At 39.3% G+C, this 13,864-nt stretch overlaps 1 long non-coding RNA gene across 4 annotated transcripts; it reads left to right on the top strand.

Moving 5' to 3' along the window:
• Window positions 1-735: 735 nt before the first annotated feature.
• Window positions 736-13,783, top strand: LOC121822544 (uncharacterized). Of its 4 annotated transcripts, none has more exons than XR_013044259.1 (5): window positions 736-899; window positions 2,931-2,999; window positions 4,035-4,197; window positions 7,389-7,575; window positions 13,254-13,783. It is a non-coding gene; the product is annotated as an uncharacterized LOC121822544 (long non-coding RNA). The 4 variants fall into 4 exon arrangements; XR_013044260.1 differs by lacking the exon at window positions 13,254-13,783 and adding an exon at window positions 7,867-10,266; XR_006063728.2 differs by lacking the exons at window positions 7,389-7,575; window positions 13,254-13,783 and adding an exon at window positions 7,867-10,266 and having other exon boundaries at window positions 740-899.
• The last annotated feature ends 81 nt before the right edge of the window (window positions 13,784-13,864 follow it).

The raw sequence follows: 13,864 nt of genomic DNA, 5'->3' as shown, positions 1-13,864 counted from the left end.
CTGCTAAAAAGAATGATACTACCATCTATAACAAAATTTGAAAATTAGTATGACTCTGACACAATGAAAATTATAATGTCAAATGATAATATTAGCCCGAGATGTTCAGCTACTTGTACGATGTACATAGCTATTGCTAAATAAAACATACCTGAATATCTAATACAAAACAAATAATACTGGCAGAGATTAAAAGTGAAAAGATTTTACTAAGTGTGAATTTCTTAATGCTCAATATCTTTAGGGAAATTTACATTCTGGTCCTAAGAATTAGCTGAGCGCACCTTTGCACCACTGATTTCTTAGCGTTATAAGATTATGTGAGCAATGTCCTTTGCCAAGCAGATTTATATTATGTTAATACCATTATTTTTATCATGAATGTAATTATTCAAAGCTAGTCTTTCAATCATGACTAATTTCTTGCTCTGGTGACTCATATGTCTCACCATTAAAAAAGGAAACCTATAACTTTATGGTTTCAAAGATAGCTAATGCTAAAGATTTAAACTGCTAACTCAGAGTTGTATTATTGTTTATTTGTATCTATGAAATTAGATATGGTAGATACAGTGTATGGGCTTCTTGGTCAGTGTTTAAAGGGGAAAACATGAGCTCTGGATGGTGTCAAGAGCTTCTGTGCGATCCACTTTGTTTCAGTTTCACTGATCTGAAGCTGTGTTTCTTTTGTTAAATTATTAACATCACAGACTGGGTCATATCGATTGACCTCAAAACCAGTCCTACACTTTGTAACTCTATCATAACTGGGCCCTGTGGGCTGGTCTTTCTTGTCCTAAGATGAGCAAAAAAGATACTGTCATGGAAACCCACTCACTTGGTTGGATTTTCTCATAAATCTGTTACAATGCAAGGTTTCAATTTCTCACAGCTTCATGGTAAGTAAAGAGAATCTTATTTGCTTCTAAGCCAAAGGGAAGAGATGAAGAAAGATTATTGGGGAATCCCTACTATTAATGGCATCCTGCCATTTAGGGGCAATCTCAGAATCCAGGGAGAGGACATCTTGGGGTCCACAGAGTCAGACTTGACATTACTGAGGGCAGCACATTTCTCTCGGATATGGTATACCAGTGGGGAAGCTAGGACTTTAAAATATGTATGTACCATAAAATAATGTTTTTTATTAATGATGGACTAATATATTATGGTGGGCCCATAAGGTTATTATAATGGAACTGAATTCCTATCGCCTAGAGACACCACAGCCATCAGATACACAAATATCTACCATTACTTTACCTTTGTCAGTCTATACAATAGCATGATGTACAATTTTGGATCTCAGATCTATGTGTTTCACTATAGAGCCTGGGTATTTAGTAGGCTATGGTCTTCAAGTTGCTGTAAGTATACTCTGTGATATTTAAATAATAATGACATTTACTTGACAACCAAATTCTGTAGCATGTTCACAATTCTATCAATAAAATAGGTCTTTGTAAAATATCAGTTCTGTCACTAGCCTGATGTTTATCCTATAAGTGACTCAATTGTTCTTGTGAAACAGAGATGTTAATGCCTACCTGCTTCACTTGTTCTATAAAATTCTGTCATAGAAATTATATAAAACAAATGTTCAATCAAGCTACCTTGTACTATAGCACAGACACAATATTTCTTCAGAAAAGCAAGTCATTTTCATACTTTATTTTGGTTTAAACTTCATAAGGAATGTGTGATTAATGCAAAGTGATGAAATTATAATGAAGAATTTAGTGTGTCTCCAATGGGTGTGGGTCATTTTGATAGCATCAGAGCTGTATAATGGCTTTCATATTGAGAAGTAGTTTTAAGAATGAGTTTGAGGCAGCTTTTGAACTGATTTCTGGTGGTCCATTGAATAAGTCTATGGGAAAAATTAAGAGTGTTATGATTATTTGCTTAAGTCTACTTTGAGTAGCATGATTTTGTTAGACCAATGTTAGAATTTATAATAGGGTTAAGATCTCACATACATTTAATACTAAATAGAAAATAGCTATTTTATATCTGCAGGTGGCTTTGTGGTTACAGGTTAGGATTTTCCTTAGAGTCAAAGCCTTATTAACATGATTTATTGTTCATTGATTCAGCCCACTCTTTACCATTTCGTGAACACGGATGTGAAGTGCTCACCAGTCCAGCATATCTATGCTTGCTCAGCTGAGAACTAGGAAGCTTACTGGTAGAAGTTTGCTTAGGGTTTCTAGAGATGATGTAGCTTCATCCAGTCCTCTAATTCACTGATAATGGCCTCTGAACAGTTACTCAAGATCCAGCCGGAAAGACAGGATGGAAGGCTGAGACTTACTCTCAGACCACAACATCATCAGCCCAGTAGGAATCTGCCACAGACAGCCCACTATTTCTTGTTTGATGTCAACACTAAAGGACTTCAGGGTATCAACCATTTGCTTGCCTTAAAGTTTTGTCCTGAATTTAATGGTTGAGAATTATGGCCCTCAAAATTCCCTCAAAGGAGAGGTAATGCTAATACACCAATGTTAGTACCAGGGATCTCCAGCTCCTGCCCCACTTTTCCTTCCTCTGTCCTCACCCACACATTGTCCAGGAACTCCTTTTCTGCTACCACAGCTCACTTCCCATCCTTCTTGTTGTATGCACTCTTCCTTCACCCAATTCCCTTCCAATTTCTGCTTCTCCTTCATCAACTGTCTTTTCTTCACCAGGTCTGGGTCAATGTTTCTCCTCTTTATCTTATTACGTGTGGGTGGTGTGGTCAATACTGATTTGAAGCAATGTTGAGGTAGACAAGAGGGTAATACTGGAAAAGATAAAAGATGAAAAAATCCTCTCTAGCTTGTTATCTTCCCTGGAAAATACCCAACAAGGAGCACAAGTAAGTCTACAGTCCTGTGTGAAATTAATCACCGAATCTCCTTCCATCTCCTCTGTCATTCCTCCAGGACATGATCCACCCCACCCCACTCCACATGGCTCATCTTTCTCAGATCCCACTGTGGTTTCCATCCCAGGTCAGTGTAACAGATACAAACTCACAGTGGGGACTAGGGCTTCATCTCATTGTGGAGTACACATACTCCAAGCATCTCGACATGGAATGAAGTGACCCATTTGTATTGAATGTATTGCTGTGTGCAAGAGGCTATTTCTATTGAGGATACCAGCATAACTATAGAATGAGAAAGAAAAAGAATTCACCTCCCCCCAGCATATATTCATCCAAATATTTGCAATGGGAAAATTTAAAGGGTTATTCTCATGTACGTATAGTAAGAAAATTTCACATCATTTTGAAAAATAATGTTATTTTAAATGTGTAAGGGCATCACTGTCTTTGCATAAGTCTTCATTGAACCCAGTAACATCTAATATATGTTATAGCCTCTCCCCCCAAAAGTGATCCTGCGGGTAGACCTATAAACCAACATCATATGAAACATTATCCACTTGCAAAAAATTCATCCCAAGCTATACTCAATTAACTTTCAAATTTGCCAAATGTTGAAAAGTCAGCTACCTCTTCTGGTCTCCTTGGTCACCAGGCACATATCTGGTGCACATACATACATGCAAGTAAGCATTCATGCACATTAAGTTAAATAAATAAATACTTTTTAAAATAAGAAAATGATTTAATTATTCCAGGTGGCATATATAAGCTAGTTTTAAAAGTCTTAATTTTAAAAAGTTTATCATAAGAATTGTTTACTTCAAACCAATTGGTAATAAATCCTATATTCTACTTCTATAAAAGTATTGCTTATACTATTATTGCAAAGGATGTGATATACCTTTACTGTGTATTATTCTTATTCAAAAGCCTTTTCATTCATAAGTAGAGCTCTATAAGTTCAATTAAAAATATATTGCAGTGGATTTTGTTTTGAATACTACTCCCTCACATAATTGGAAATGTTTTATGTGCCTGCATTCAAGGTTAGACGTGAGCAACTTATGTAAATAAGGAAGGAGAAACATTTTTTTTTCCTGGTTCATTAACCTAAGTGACATTAAATCAACTTTCAGTTATTTGTGTCCTCAAATAGTGAGACAAGGTCCATGGAACACAACTGCTTTGGTCCAAAAGCTCCCGTAGAGGTGGTTTGAGGAGAGCAAGGGCTGGCTGCAAAGTGGTACAGACTGTTCTCACCTGCTCCTCCTGCCTATGAACAAATGGCCAAAGACATTTTAGGTGCCAATAACTATCAGGTGAGTTCTCAGTCATGACCCTGTAAGGCCTGAAGATGAGTGATCATATATGATCAGGTATATTGTGTGACAGCTGGTGGAATGAGTTGGGAGAACGATTTCTTAAGGCTTCAGGCATTTTCAGAGCTGAGTAGTATAGCTTTGCCAAGAATTGGCACGTCATGTCAATAAAGCAGGAGGGCCGCAAGTTCCGGGTATCAACCTGGACCCAGGAGAAAACCCTCTCTCAAGACACAGGGTGCAGATGTGCAGACTCAAATTAGTAACTGTTTTGTGTTAAACTGCTCCTTGACCATCGTGCTTGAGACATTTTGATGGTGCAAAAAAGTTGTGTCTACCTTCTAACTACAGTGCTAATGGTGGCCCATAACCAATAAATGCTGTGGATATCACTCTATATAAATAAAACACTGATGGCCAGTGACCAGGCAGGAAGTATAGGCGGGACAAAGAGAGAGGAGAATTGGGGAAACAGGAAGAAGGAGGAGAGACACTGCAGCCACAGTCAGGACAAGCAGCATGTAAAGACGCCGGTAAGCCACCAGCCATGTGGCAAGGTATAGATTTATAGAAATGGGTTAATTTAAGATATAAGAACAGTTAGCAAGAAGCCTGCCATGGCCATACAGTTTGTATACGATATAAGTCTCTGTGTTTACTTGGTTGGGTCTGAGCAGCTGTGGGACTGGCGGGTGACAAAGATTTGTCCTGACTGTGGGCAAGGCAGAAAAACTCTAGCTACAAATAAACTTACATGTGAATGGTTACAACTACCTGTCACATAGTACACAAGTTTGCTCTGTAGTTGTGAATTATTTAGAACCTGAAACTCTCTGTTAGATTCTATCTTGTGTGATTCTGTGATGAGTAAAGCCTAATAAATGCACTCATTTCATTATAACACATTTATGTCATTTAAAAAAATTAACCTTTAATGGTTTTCTCAAAATAAGTCGCAATACAAAATATTTAAAACTTGCTCAGGCTGTTGGAGGGGTGTCCCATGAGTGTGTACGTGTCCCCACAGCAAACTTTATCATCCTAGTTAGGGTTTCAACTGCAGCAAGGGAGCACTGTGACCAAAAAGCAAGTTGGGGAGGAAAGGATTTATTTGGCTTATACTTCCATATTGCTGTTCATCCTGGAAGTCAGGACAGGAACTCAAACCATGCAGGAACCTGGAGGCAGGAGCTGATGCAGAGGCCATGGAGGGGGGCTGCTTAACTGGCTTGCTTCCCATGGCTTGCTCAGCCTGCTTTCTTATAGAACCCAGGACTAGCAACCCAGGGACAGAAAGAACCACCAACCATGGACTGGGCCCTCCCCCGTTGATCACTAATTTCGAAAATGCCTTAAAGCTCAATCTCATGGGGGTATTTCCTAAACTGAGGCGAAGAGTCTGTCTGGCTTGTGTCAAGTTAACACAGCCAGTACACTAACAGTAGGAATCAGTGGCACATTTGTGTTTTTAGACCTAGAACAAACTAAGGAACCCGAAAGCACTCAGTTACCTAAGAAAATGGGGACAGATATTTGTACTAAAATATTAGAATTGTATAAAAAGAGTATGTACAAAATGGAAGAACTTGTAAGAGTAGTGGTTGATGATACCCTAGGAAAGCCTCATAGAAAAGAAATTTAAATGAAAGCTTAACTTATGAGGAAGAGTTTCTATGTCAAATTTCAAACCACAGGAGGAAGATCGCGCGAGGTATTGTGTTCAAAGAAGGGCAGTGTCTCCTCTCTGTGGGTCAGGTTAGGTGAATGCATAAGGCAGAAACCTTACTAAGTTGTTACAATATATAAGCACCAGCATTATCTTTTGAAATATTGCTCTTAATTAGTATATTAAGTAACGAGTTTCATTATGGATTTTTTAAATGCATATTTTGTTTTTGTGGATTTCCCTCCCTTAGTTCCCTATCAGGGGTACAAGTCTCTGTTGGAAGTTGCTTGTCATTGGCTCACCTATTTTTCATTAATTGCTGCTATATTTATAGAATTCTTAGGGTAAAACTGTAATGGATACAGTGTACATAAGCCCTACACAGCTTCCTGTGTTCCAGAGATTTCCGTTCAGATGAGAAGAGCTGTTCAGTCTGCTCCTTGACCAACCTGGGCAAGGATATGAACAGGATTGGGGTACAAGGCTGCAAACTAACAGCAAAAGCCTGGCTTGGAGCAATGCAGTGTAGAAAAATGCAACAGAACTCAACTCATGACCCTAAGGCATTCACTGCTTCAATATGCTGGACACTGTGTCAATTTGCATTTACCCGGCTCCTCTGAGTCATCAAGAAAAATTACGTCATAGAATTTTATAATCAGGCTGGAACTCAGAGGTTGTCATGTCCCTTCTACCCAAAATTCACAGCCGCAAACTAAGACCCAATTCTCCTTTTCTGCGGAGAGGGAATTGAATCAGTTCTTGTGAGGCAGCTCTCATTTTATATATCTCTGAAGGTGTAAAAGTCTCCATATGGTGCACTGAAATCTGCCTTCAGGATTACTTCCTCCCACAGGGAGTTTCTGAGGAGATGGGATAAAAACTACTCTCTTCTGTTCAGGCCCTAGGATTCTACTTGACATAAGAGGAAGGGGTAGAAAAATGTATCTACAGACAGTTTCAACCTTTAAAAATCTCAGCTATATGAAGAAAGTTCCTAGCAGGCACCATATCACTAGCTTAATTCCATACTTTATGCCAGCCTGCAATCATGCCAGCATAGAGATGGTTTTCTGATACATTTACAAATACACTCACCCAGTGACATGTTCTCTCTTTGAGGATGCAAAGTCAATGTCCTCAAATGACACACAGCCAGTTTTAGGCCTATCCTTAAGTCAATCTTCTTTAATTTGAGATAGAAGCAAAAGATGTTGAAAAGCTCTTCTGAAGATAGGACAGAAGGCCTTCCACACCTGTGCTTTCCTCCTGTGACTGGAAGTGTGGTTTGAACAGGTATGCCCCCATAGACTCATGTGTTTGAATGCTTGGCCTATAGGGAGTGGCACTATTAGGAGGTGTGGCTTTGTTGGAGTAGGTGTGGTTTTGTTGGAGTAGGTGTGGTTTTGTTGGAGTAGGTGTGGCTTTGTTGGAGGAAGTGTGTTATTGTGGGGGCAGGATTTGAGTTCTCATGTATGCTTAGGCTATTCCCAGTGTGGGACAGTTTACTTCGTGTTGCTTGCAGATCAAGATGTAGAACTCTCAACTGCCTTTCCAGCACCATGTCTGCCTGCATGCTGCCTTGTTCCCGCCAGGATAATAATTATTGAGAGCTGCTGGTAACAAAAGACCATGGGAGTATACAGCAGGTGACAACTAATGCTGAAAAGGTCAACCTACCAGAACCATTATGGAGGAAACCATTATGCAAGGTGTTATGGAATTACTGCCTTTTGAATGAACTGGCTGTCTCTTGTTGTAAACTTCTTGTGCAATAACAGCTATGATTCTCCTTATTTACCATGCATTTCCATGTTGTGTGTACATTTAACCTCATGATTGCATCTCAATCTTAGGGGCACAAATGATTATAGACAGTCAAAATGGTTTCTTATTTGTCTGTACAATTTTATGATTAGAAACATACTAATATATGCTTCATAAGTATGTCTATTGTTTCATGTAGACTGTAGACACTTAGAGGTCTTATTCTCTATCCTTAGGCACTGACAAGGAAAAATTGGCCACACAAAGTGTCCTTGCAGAACCTTCACAGAGTGGAATTGCAGATGCCTGGCCTTGTTGGATCAAAACCCCTTCAGAAGAATTATAGTGAACTAGAAGTGATAGTGCAGGTGTCTGGCCTTGGTATATCTCAGTCCTTCAAGAGATCAATAGCACCTGTGTTGCCCTAAGCTTCCTCCACCAGCACCTCCCCACTCTGACTCAAAAAAAAAATAACACTTTGTATCTATTTCTACACCAGTTTTTAATGCAAGATTTTAGGCTCAGTAGACTAATTATGTATAGGTCCTGAGATACAGGTGATTAACAGAAAAAGGCTGTTAACTGACTAACCATGTCTGGATATTATTAATCACATAAAATAGTACACGTATTCTTTGCCTTTTCCTTAAATCTCTCTTTGGTTTAATTTCTTCCCTTGTAACCCTTGTAGCTATCACTTTAAGAGATAGTCAGAACTTTTTACAACCTACAGCTGTTGTCAGTCATCAATTGAGCTAACCAAGTATTCACCAAGTGTGACTCTTATCAGAATACTTGTCCCTGAGAGTTTACTTTGAGTTTTTTGCTAGCAAGTTGTTAATAAATGGATACACACACACACACACACACACACACACACACACACACACACACACACACGCACACACACACACATGCACATATGCTTGGGGGAACAAAGAGAAGACCAAAGAAGGACAGAACTAGGTAGAATAATGAGGGAACAGCAGAAGAGATAGAGAGGAGCTAAGAATGAGAACAGAAAAGAAAATGTGTAGATCAAATTGATTTAGAAGAATAAAGTGAATGGACTAAAGAGCTCTGTGTGTTTAGATTCATTTGAGATCCCTCAGATTAACATCCTAGCCACTTATAGCATCTGTTCTGGACCCTGGTAGAAATCTCCTCAGGACAGGGATCTGTGGAGAATTTGTTAGGTAATGAACTAAACCTCTGAAACTGTAAGCTGGCCTCAAATAAATGTTTTCCTCTGTAAGAGTTGCTGTGGTCACGGTGCCTCATCACAGCAATAGAAACCCTGACTGGGGAGAGAATAAAGGGTCTCTTAAGTTCAGTTCGCAGAGAAAGCACTGGAACAATCTCAACTACTTCCCATGTTCTCCTAAGTCTAACTTACCTCATGAGCTCCTTGTTTTCACACACGTGCCATCACAGAGCATCTAAGTTTATAAGATCTTTCTGTTCTGTTCTTAACAACTCTGTTTCTGTTTCTGTTAGAATCCCCTTCTCTTACCCTCCACTCCCCTCTGCTCTGCTCCCTTTCCCTCTCCTCCTCCTCCTCTTCTCCCCCTCCCATCCTCATTATCCTGTTTTGTCCCTCAGGATGACCACAAACTTATGGTTCTCCTGCCTCATCCTTGAGTAGCTAAGATTAACAAACTATGCCCCAGCTTCTGGATTTCTCTCCTTTCTGCTACTCAGAAGTGCACCTGTTTCTTCATGAACTTCCAACTACTTTTAGGGCCAGAATCATTCTTCAGGGAGCTAATATGTAAGCTTACATAGTATGTCACACATTGAACTAGGGTAGAAGAGTAAACAAGAATAGTAATAGAATTTAAATCTTTGCTCTCACACTACTAAATAGTCAAATGATGTAGCCTTATAAATAAGTGGTTTGGGGAGAGGGTGTTCTGTGTTGAGGTACTATACAGGGTGCTGTAAGGACCCATACAAGGAAGAGCTGATCTGGAAGGAGAAGAAAAGGCTGAGGAAGAGGACTAGCAGATGCTAACTGCATTCATGGTTGCATGTACACAGAACAACACAAGCAGCGTGCTTCATAAAATACAGAGACGAGAGAGCAGGCTATGTTCAGAGACCGAAAGAAATTGCTCATGACTGGAATGTGAAATGGGGGTATCAAGAAGTGGGAGTGGATGCAGAATAGAATAGCAGGAGGGAGATCACAAAGAGCCCTTAGAGCCACATTAAAGTCTGGGCTTTGGGCTAGTAACAGTGTAATCTTACTAAAATGCTTTAAGCAGGTGGTAGCATGGGATATGGTGATATAACACTGGATTCTTTGAGACAAAAATATTTGAAGTATCAGATTGGTAGCTGAAAATCTAGTAAAGATTGTGGGATGACCCAGAGAGAGACGGTAATCTTGGTAGAGATGGAAGGAAGTGGTTGGATTGGAGATACATTTAAGCAATATAGTCAGAGAGCATAGTTCTTGGTTTAAAGCTGAAGGTGGTACAGAAAAAGGAATTGAAATTAACCCGCAGGCTTCTGACTCGAGAATCTGAATGACTGGAGGAAGTGGAGTGGAGAAGATAAAAGACAGCACACTTGAGGGGATGTTATGAGTTCTCTTTACAGTTGCCTAAATGTGAGACGACTTGGAAGTCCAAGAAAATATACAGCCAGTTGCTTAGCATACAACTGTTTATAGAAGATTAAGATTTCAAGTCTTGTGGTAAAGATCTCATAGTTTTAGTAGCAGTCGACATTTGGGGATTATTTCAGATCGCCAGGGATACTGTGCAGTGAAAAGAGATCTGGGTGTGAAGCAGAAACTGTTAAACCCTAGCTAGGGGCTTTGCAAAGGAGCTGGAGCTGCTGTAGGCAGTGATAGGGAAAAAGCCCAGAGGAGTGATATCATGGGGGACAAAGACAAAAAACTTAAAAGAGGGACATCCTACAGAGTCTGTACTTGCAAGAGGAGACAAATACAGCAAAAATAGTAATGGAGCTTTCCAATTTGCTTCATGAGGTGAGGAGGTGGAAGTCCAGATTAAAGGGCAGAGAATCTAATCCCAGGGAGGGAATTGTAAGGAAGTGGGCATAGAAGGACAGAGTCAGACATTTTGTGTTGCTCTAGAAGAGTATCTCAGACAAAATAATTTATAATGAACAGAAATTCATTTGTGACAGTTCTGGAGACTGAGCAGTCCAGAGGTCCATGGTCTATTAAGGCCTAGCCTTTACTTCCAACAGGGCAGCTTGAATGTTAAGTGGCCTGGAGGGCAGAGACATTATTCTTCAAATTGTATCAAATCATAAAAGCAGGAAAAGAACACTCATTCCAGGAAAAAAAAACTTTTAAAAGGAGCTAGTCACTCCTGAGCGTAGACTCCTCATGGACAAGTCACTGGAGATCTACAGTTCTCAGCACCTTAATGCTGCTATGACAAAAGCAAGTCAGTGCGAGGCTTGCGGAACCCAAACATACACACCACACCTGAGGGGCATGTAAATTTTACTTTCAGTATGTGTGGGGGTATTTAAATTTTTTCGCTGCTGTGTATTCATTGTACATAGGGCTGGTGCTCCTATAGAAAGTATCTTTCAAGTGTGACATGTGCTTTGAGTGCCTTCACTCTGCTACCCTTCCTCTGCTTTAGAACCACTCACTACCTTTCCCGTTCCCATCGTCTCTTCCTTCGCCCCGGTCTCACTTCTCCTTTCGTCATTCTGTGTATAGTGTATCTACAAAGAATTCTAGTGCCTACAAGTGAGAGAACACATATGAAGTGTGTCTTTGTGCATGTGACTTGTCTTCCTTAGCCAGTGATCCTCTACTGCGTCCATTTTTGTAAACAACGGTTGTGAGCAGATTTATATGCTTCAGGACACAACCAGGAAAAGAAGACACTACAAAAACAAGGGAGGGAACACAAACACTGTAAACAGTCATGAGAAGAGAAAGAGGGGCAGAACAGGAAACACTAAGGGGATAGGGGGCTGGAAGCTGGATCGTTTCATCCTTGCTAAATATCGAAACCACTCCTATCCTATGAGCTAATGCTTCGAGGCATCGATCTTTGATGGCCTTGTGAGTAGCGAAAACACAACCCTTTCTATTCCACTTTCCTATGCAGAAATTTGACCGTAAAGATAGTTATCTAAGATCAACCACTGGTTGTGGTGCATTGTCGATCTCTAGTGTGAGCACATATGGCCCCACCTGCTCCATCTATGGGATGGCTTCAGGAGCTGCAGCTAGCAACAAATCAGCCATTTCACAACATGGGGTTTCATTAAACAAAAATAATTCCCATCAAGTTAATACATAGTTTTAAGGAAAAGTTAATTTAAAAAGAAAAAAAAAGCAACCATGTAAGAATAACTGTAGGCTTAAAAGAACAACCCAGCAAGCATAAAACCATAGTTCTTGTAATAATATGGCCCTGATAAGATAGGAAATGTGGTCACTAATGCCCAACACTCTAACAACTGAACCTGCTACACATGTCTGAAACATACAAACACACACACACACACACACACACACACACACACACACACACACATTGATGATAGTTGTAGTGATGTAATACTAGTGGGTATTTATTTCATCTGCCTCTATGCCAAGTAGTACTTTAACTACCAAAGATATGTGTTAATTAATTTAAATCCTTGAAATAACCTTAAAAAATAGGAAACAATGAATTTTATTGATTTTTTTTGTATATTATGCTCATATGACAGAAGAAGATTTACAAATAAGTGCAGGAAGAAAGGAAGCTGAGTCCATATCATAGCTGAAATGGCCAACCTTAGCTCATCTTATCAAGTTCATAGTCTCACACTCTTTTTTGTGCAGACGCCACTCTGTGCAGAGACTGCAAATGGTCCCCTAAATAACAAAGTCACAGCCCTGTGTTCATCTGCTTCAAGCAAGTTACATAACTATCTGCCCAGAGACTATGTCTTTTAAGATCCCTTTCAGCTAAGTGCCTGTATATATAATGTTCCTGGTAATGAATAGAGTATTGTGTCACGTGAAAAGCTATCCCTTCCCCCATCTCACCTCCACATTTTGTTTCTTCTTCCATGGGCTGGAAGATGTTCACAGATAAAAGAGAGTTCCAATCAAATGGACAAGTGCCACCCCTCATGGATAATAGAATGCTAGAATAAGGAACAAGATCTCTAAACAAATTCCTAGATGCAGGGAAACCATGCTTGATGTGTTAGGTAAAAGCCACAGTAGTCTCTGGTAGTGAGTAAACCACTATCTTGTACCTTAACTAATACAGATCACCTTTTAATAATTTATTGGTTGCCAATATTTTGCCCAAGGGAGGAAGAATTAACATTCTTAGAGTTGTTATCCTTTTAATATTTATTTAGCAATTACTATTTAATTAATAACTATTTCATTATAATTTTATTCACTATAAATTTACCTTACAAATGCAATTGTTCCAAGTTTGGATAATCATGCAGTTGTTGTCAGTCAGCCTCTGAAGACTGGGTAACTCAAGAGGCAGATGCAATGAAGTGAGAAATTTAGTTTAGTTTCTCATTCTGCAAGACTGAGAACTGGAATGGACAACAGTGGAAAAAAATCACTTATCTTCTAAGACATAAGCATCTCACCTTTTCTTGACAGGCCAACTCAACTTCCTCAAGGACTACTGCCAATGAACAGTCAACCATGATGGCAACTGCTACGATTGATTTTATTTCCCAAGTATGAAAGAAACACAAATAAATATTGACACATTTTCTTGTGTTATTTTAGAAATTCACTATAATGCTGCACACCTGTAATTCCAGGATGAGGTGGGAGGATCACTTGATTCCAAGAGTTCAAGACCAACTTGAGCAACATAGAGTGATTCCCATCACATTTACAAAGCAAAACAAATATTAATAATAATAAAGTTCTATTGTAATTTATACTTGATAATAAATTATCAGTTGTTTTACATTATTTAACCTGATTTTTAGAAGCACATATTAATTATAGGACTCTACATTTTGCACTGTGTTGTGAACTTTAGTCTTTCTTTACTTTTTGTATTGACTTGTTCCCCTTAGAAATTGGTTAGGCTGCATGGGAAAGGAAGTGGTTATTTGTGTCAATTCTTTGTTATAATAAGGTAATGTGCTTTATTTGGCAATAAAAGCTGGACAGCAGCTGGCAGTCTAAATTCATTTTCAAATATCTTGGCAAACAATTGAATCTAACCCCCATAAAAACTTGAGCAGACCTCAGAT

The sequence above is a fragment of the Peromyscus maniculatus genome, chromosome 14 (genome assembly GCF_049852395.1).
Source record: "Peromyscus maniculatus bairdii isolate BWxNUB_F1_BW_parent chromosome 14, HU_Pman_BW_mat_3.1, whole genome shotgun sequence".
NCBI lineage: Eukaryota > Metazoa > Chordata > Mammalia > Rodentia > Cricetidae > Peromyscus > Peromyscus maniculatus.
The sequence above is the reverse complement of the archived record's forward strand: the minus strand, read 5'-3'. Positions and strand labels throughout refer to the sequence as shown.